Below are 7,514 nucleotides of genomic sequence, written 5' to 3'. Positions count from 1 at the left end.
TTAAGGCAACATATGAAATGCACCTGCCACATGATAAGGGATCAATAGTATTGTGATTCTAAGATTCAAACATTCTACTCATGTTCTCTGAAAATTTAAGGATTTTATTTCTGAAATAAGTGAAGAGATCATTTTTAAGAGGGCTAACTCATGAACTGCTCATCTGTTTCTGTTTTCTTTCTCTAACTGGGTGAGCAATCAGGAAACCTACTCTGCTTTCACATGATTGAAATCAAGTCACTTTGCATTGAAGAACAAAAGAGAAAGGTACTAACTCTGTGTTTATGTGATTTCTGGGACAAAGGCTGAACCTTTGAGCATTCTCTCACCATCACATTTGCTCTTTTCACAATCCTGAACAGAATAAGCTCCTATTAACCACAGAATCAGGAGTGGGTAATTACTGCATCAAAACATCTTCTACAAAGTGACTGCTGATGATGAAACTGAAAGAATGTTAAGCACTTTGCACTTTTTATTAATTCCCCACATGATCCTAGATATATCATAGATATGACCTCCATTTCACCAACGAAAGTCTCTCAATTAGAAATGACATATACTGCATCTGAAGCCATGTTTCTTTGATGCACAAACCCATTCTCTTAACCAGTCAATCATACCTTAAATTTAAAAAAAATACAACACAGAAAGAATTAAAGTACCCACTCAGTCAACATCTTGCCTCCTAGGTTTTTTGCTTTGTGGCTAAGCTAACCTATGCATTTATGGATCTGTAGTGGTAGGAGTTGTCAAGTTTGTGCAAATGGACTCTAGGGATGCTTATTAATATGCAGATTTCCAGGTCTTCTCCATTAGACATCCAGAAACCTAAAGGCTGAGACAGGAGCTCTGAACTGCATTTATAGCATTCATTCTGGGTATCTCTAAGACACATTGCTTTTTATTATATTTCCTTTAACTAATATAATAATAATACCTTTCTAAAAGATATTCTATGGATTTTATTTTATTGGTTGAAACTTACTGTCATAAAACAAAAGCCTCAGGCCAAAGTGGCCCTGCTGTTTGCTTTTGTAAATAAAGTTTTATTAGAACACAGACCCTTCTATTTCTGCATCATCTATGCCTGCTTTTATGACTGCACAATTGAGTATTTGCAATAAAGCCTGCATAGCCAGCACAAGCAGAAAATATTTTCTATCTGGACACTTAAAGAGAAAGTTTGCCAGACCCTGTCCTAAAATGACTCTACTGCTAAATTTTGGCAAAAGTGTGGACCACTGATTAATTGGGAAATAATTTCTGTATATAACATCATCTGAGTGTTCAGCTTCTGGGATTCAATGAGTGTATGAAAAATGTATTTTATTCATGAAAAATATGTCATTCATTATGTCTTGCATTATGCTTGTCAGACAAGTACCTACATGAATTATATTGTCTTCTTTTCCTACTTTTTGATTGGCTGCAAATTCAAAGGCAAGAGAAACAGAATTTTCTCTAACCCTAAGACCAAGAAAAGCAGGTGTTCTCATCAAATCTGCAAGACAAATGGAGAAAACTCTGAAGAATCCATTATAATTTCTCTTGATTTTTTTACTTGAAAAAAAAAAAAAGTTAGTAAAGGCATAGACCTTTCCCTGTTGCCATACACTTAAAAAAAAATCAAGGCTAAGGAGAAGGGCCAGTTGACATTGGTAGAGGTGACTCCTTCCAATTGCTGACTATTAGGAAAGTTAACCCACCTCTTCCTTCCCAACCCATCATTATGTAAAGGAAATAGTTGTCACATTATGTCAAGTTTCTCTGGACCAGAGAGGGAGAAAGGGACAAATCATCAAGCCAGAGAAAAGAAAAGAAGATGAGTAAGAAGTAGTGAAGTGACCAGAAGGGTGTAGTCTGAAGTATCAGAGAGAGACAATGACAATGAAGACAGATCAATTTGCATTAGAAACTATCAATGAGGACCTTACATTGTATAGGCATGCAAAGGATGCTCAATGTTTGTTGAATGAATGCACTTAGAAAAATCATGTTGAATTGAGGGTTCCAAAGAGAAAAGTCATGCAAGGAGTTTAAAGAAGGAAAATAAAAACATTATTTTTACACATAATCATTGAGTATCATATGAATGATCTCTAAGTATTTTCCCACTAGGGAAAATAAAAGCCCAAATTCCTCACTTTGAGCTCGGTTTCCTGGAAGAGCTAAAGGCTTGACCAGGTCTAGACTACATTTTATGTGCAGACCCTTGCCAGCTCCTCTGGCATAAGTGGCTAGGTTCCAGTGACTGCCGTTGCTCTCTCCACATTGGCTTGGTGTGTGTAGATTTCTCCATCTGGTTCAACAGGAAGTAGGTACTGTTTGCAGGATGCTATTGAGCTATTTTTAACAGCTGAGCTCCATACAGGTATTTATGACTCTAGATCCGATTTGGAGAAATAAAATATTTGCCAATGCGAGTGCAACGAATATTTTTAACAGCCAACCACATGGCCTTGAGATGAAAATGGTCAGGGTGAATAACTGGAACGACGTTCTTTCCTCAGTACTGCAAAAGCCATCGTTTCGTTATGCCAGCCTGTGGTGTCAGAGACTGAGAAATGGTCATTGGCTGGCAGAAGTGGGGCTCTTACCTGGAAGAAATGGCACTGCACTGATTTTTAAACACTATTTTTCATACCAAGGGGCTCATAGAGGTTCTGTTGTTGTGTATATGAGAACTCAGAATCCTACAAGGTTTGGGTTAGTCAGTATTCCCCAGAGAACTGATAGGATATGTGTGTGTGTGTGTGTGTGTGTGTGTGTGTGTGTGTGTGTGTGTCTGTGTGTATGCATGCACGCAAAGACATTTATAGATAATTTTGGTTCACAGCTCACATGATTATTGAGGCTGGCAAGTCCAAAATATGCAGACCAGTGTCCCAGTTTGGCTCCAAAGGACAGATTCTGTTGCAAAAACAGGAAGAGCTGATGTCTCAGTTCAAGGCCATGGGGCAGGATAATTCTCTCTTCCTTGCAAAAGGATCAGGCTAATGTTCTATTCAATGGACTAGGTGAGGCCCATTCACATAAGGGAAGTTAATCAGCCTTATTCACTTTACCAATTGAAATGCTAATCTCATCCAAAAAAATCTTCACCAAAATACTCAAAATAATGTTTGACAAAATATCTGGGCACTCTGTGGCCCAGTCAAGTCAAGTTAAGGTGTGAAATTAACCATTACAGGGTTTGTGCCAGCTGAATGGTGAAGTAAATGTTCTGGGCCCTATGCTGGAGCAAATTGTTCAACCTCAGCAGAAACTTTGATTTTTGCATTGTAGCCCACACCCAACCCATAAAAATTTGGATAGTTTGAAAACAATTTAGCCAATTTACACTCCATTAGGTGATTCAGAACATGTAAATGGAACATGTGAATATTTTCAGAGTTTTTTCCATCTTCGTCTTTTTTTTCTCCTTAATATTCAATATAACTACATTTGAACAGTTTGGTGTTTTTATACCCTCTTTGGGCTCTCTTACCTGTATACTTTTGTTCACACTGTCCTCATAGCTTAGAGCACTTTATCCTACATTTTTAGATAGATTATTCATTTCTGTGTTCATTCAGATTGGCAACTCAAATATTCATTACTCCACTAAGAAACTTCCAAACGTCCTCACTAAAAAACAAAAGCAAAACAATTCTGACTGCATTAACAGAGCACATATTATATTTCTACCTTTTGAATTCCATTTTTCTTTTTCTTTTTTTGGTGTATTTTTAATATCCAAATAGTCTGTAAGGACCTTGAGAACAGAGATAGTATATGATATAGAGAGAGCATATACCTTTTCCAAGACCTATCATAGTGCCCTAAACCTAAGTACTCGATGAAAATTGAATGAGTACGTGAATAAATAAATGTGAATGAAATGAAGTTTAATAACGCTTTTTACTAAGCAGTTATCTTAATAAAATATCCCATACCTCCTTGACTTTCTTTTCGGCCTCTGACTCGCATATGCCTCATGAATCCAGGTAAGGTTTTGGAAGGCACTCAATCTGCCCATTACTACAACTGCCTAATCTTACCCACCTTTGCTGTGTCCATCCTAAGTCACCACCAGAGAGGTCTGTTTAATGTTTCATATTGCAAAACAAGAGGCAGCATATTTCACATCTGGTGAAATAAACTAATATAAAATCCATCTGCGTCTCTTTAATTGGGTTATTTTGACCTTCAAGACATTCATTAATAATTTACATTTCTTTAATCAAACACAGCTAGTTGCATATAGCTGTATTTGGTTAAAGGAATGTAAATTATAAAATGATAAGGACGCATCTATTTTTCTTTTAAGTTTCTCAGATTCACATTAAACTTTTAATTATCTGACAATATACTATTTGAAGTCTCCTCTTACTGCCTTTGAAAGTGAAGAGAAGATGCAAGGTTTCTTAATTCTTACATGTAAGCAAGCCACCCACAAAGATATGAGAACTATCTTCATTAAGTTTTGTTAGAAATTCAGGTTATAATTTAATAGTGAAAGTGCCTTGGTGGCAGTACCAGGGAATTAAGTGAGATTATTCCTGGAATGAAATGATGGAAATTTCATTATCCACCTGACTCTGATCTTTGCTACCATTGAGCTAAATGAGGGAGTGTGAGAGAATATATATCCACCTAGTTAGACATACGTATTAGCTATAACTGCATCATTTTGAATACATTTTTCAAGAACATCGTAGGTTCTAGGTAGAGAATGATGTTAGTTGCAGTGACTCTCACATCATACCCTGAGGTACCTCAAGGTAGTGAGGAAAACATTAGCCTGACTCAACCAATCCTCCACACATCTTTAAATTTACAACATTGAGGAAATTAATGTAAAATGAATCATCAGAAATGTAAGAGAAAATCATTGAGACCTTGGGTTATGCAAAGATTTCTTGAATTAAAAGGATGATGCCTAAAGATAAAAATTGATATACTGGACTTCAGTAAATTTTTCTTAATGTCTGCTTTTTAAAGGATATTGTTAAGAAAATGAAAAGGCAAGACATTGACTGGGAGAAAAATCTATGCAAAACACTGGTGCAATAAAGTTCTTTATCCAAAATATATTTGAACTTTTTTCCAAAATATATTTAAAATCTCTCAAAACTCAAAAATATTTTTAAAACCCAATAAGAAATGGGCAAGAGATTTTATACTGCTGTTTAACTATAGAAAATGTGGAGGTGAAAAATAAGCATATAAAAAATGCTAAGCATCATTATTTCTTAGGGCAATCTAAATAATTAAAACCATGATAAGATATCAGTACACAAGTAATTAGAATTCTACAACAAGAGACCAGGAGTGGTGGCTCAAACCTGTAATCCTAGTACTGAGAAAGGGTGAGGTGGGCTGATCACTGAGGTCAGGATTTCAAGACCAGCCTGGCCAATGTGATGAAACCCTGTCTCTACTAAAAATACAAAAATTAGCCAGGCATGGTGACACAAACTTGTAATCCCAGCTACTTAGAAGGCTGAGGCTGGAAAATCATATGAACTTGGGAGGTGGACGTTCCAGACAGCCCAGATCATGCTACTGCACTCAAGCCTGGGCAACAGAGCAAGACTCCATCTCTAAATAAATAAATAATTTAAAAAATGAAGAATTCTACAACAAGGGAATAACCATAACAAGTGCTGGTATAGATGTGGTGCTGTTGGAAGTCTTATATATGGTAAAAATCTAAGATGATATAACCATTTCATGAAACAGGTTGGCAGTTTATGAAAAAGATCAACATATACCTACAATATGATCTAGCCATTCTACTCTTTGTATATACCCAATATAAATTTTAAATATTTCCAGACAAATATTTGTGCCACATTCTCACCGCAGCTTTATTTGAAATAACTAATAATTGGGAATAATCCAAAGGTGATTATACAGGTGAATGGATGTTTATCACTCACCTATATTGTGATATACTCATGCAATGCACTAAGTAAATTGTGATATACTCATGCAATGCACTAAGACTCAACAATGAAATCAGCTATTGATACATGTAACAACATGGGTGAATCTGAAAATACTAATGCTGAAGAAAAGAGGTCAGTCAAAAAAAGACTATAAATTGTATATAATTGTGTATAATTCCATTTGTATAAAATTCTAGAACATGCTGTATAATAAAAGACATATCAGTGATTGTCTAAAGATGTGGGAGGGAAAGAGAGTTAGAAAAGGAAATCATTTATATCCTTTTATAATCCATAGAGGGAAACAAGGATATTTTGGGGGTGATGATTATGCTAATCCCTTTATTGTGGCAGCTTCATTGATGTATAAATATGTCAAAACTTACTATATATATATATATATATATATATATATATATATATATATTTCTATCATTTATAGCACAACACAACTTTTCATATAATAAAAAGAACATTTGGGAGTTTTGGACTCAGGAATTTTAGTCCTGATGAAGAACAGGAATATATGAAGAACGGATATGTACAAAAATGAAAGGAATAAATAAGGCTGGAGACAAAACTGATAATAAATATCCATTAAAGTGAAAAATGAATGAGATCAAATGTTTAACAAAGGAAATAAGAGAAGAGACATGATGTGAAATTCAGAGAAGGTGGTTTTTGAAATGGTCCAGAGACTGTGTTGTTTGCAATGCATGCTCATAAATAATTTTTAGTAAAAATGTAGAAAACTAAAAACAGATGTAATAGATCATTCCTTCTATGGTGACAGCAATAAAAGACAAGACCAAAATCAACAAAAACAAAAACCCAGTGTACTTTTGAATGGAGTTAGTGAGGAGCAATGGGCTAAAAGAAGTTTTGATGAACTGAATTCCAGGGAGAAACAAGCCCTCCATAAGTAGGCTAGAGTCACAGCAGCTTCCACACCTGCAGGAAGGCTCCTGAGCTGGGTAAAAACACAGGGAGAAGCAGGTGCATTGTAAACAAGAGATCCCTTTGGAGGGATGAGGAGAAATTAGCTGCCTTACATAACAGTGGGGGTTAGTGAAAAGAAAAATCATAAAGAGCCTCAAACACAAAAATAAATCCTTTAACCTGACAATAGCTCCATCCCAGCTGCAAATTGTGTGGGAAAATAAAAAGTCATGGAGGGTAAGCTAAAGGTAAAGAGAGCTCACCTAGTCCTGTGCATTCTTGCAGTGCTTGGATTCCAAAGTCCTGCCAGAATGGAATCTAAAGGTGAAATTGTATGTCAATCACCTCTGACCCCATAAAAGGTGATAATATTGGTGGAGCTTTAGGGTTGGGCTTGGCACAGATGAGAAGAAATCTAATAAGAGCTATGGCTCTCAGTCCCACTTTAGGAGGATTCAAATGATCAACCCCTTACCTTAACTAAAGAGAATGAACGGACTAGCAACTCCTTGATAAATGCACAAATACCTTTTTTATTTTCTAAAGATTCTTTAATCTCCACTGTTCTTTTATATAAAATGCTGAAATGCAATAAAAAATGATGATACATGCAAAGGAAAAAGAAAATATCACCCTTAA

This window comes from Saimiri boliviensis, chromosome 17 (assembly GCF_048565385.1).
Source record: "Saimiri boliviensis isolate mSaiBol1 chromosome 17, mSaiBol1.pri, whole genome shotgun sequence".
Taxonomy (NCBI): Eukaryota; Metazoa; Chordata; class Mammalia; order Primates; family Cebidae; genus Saimiri; species Saimiri boliviensis.
Note: the sequence above shows the minus strand (reverse complement) of the source record.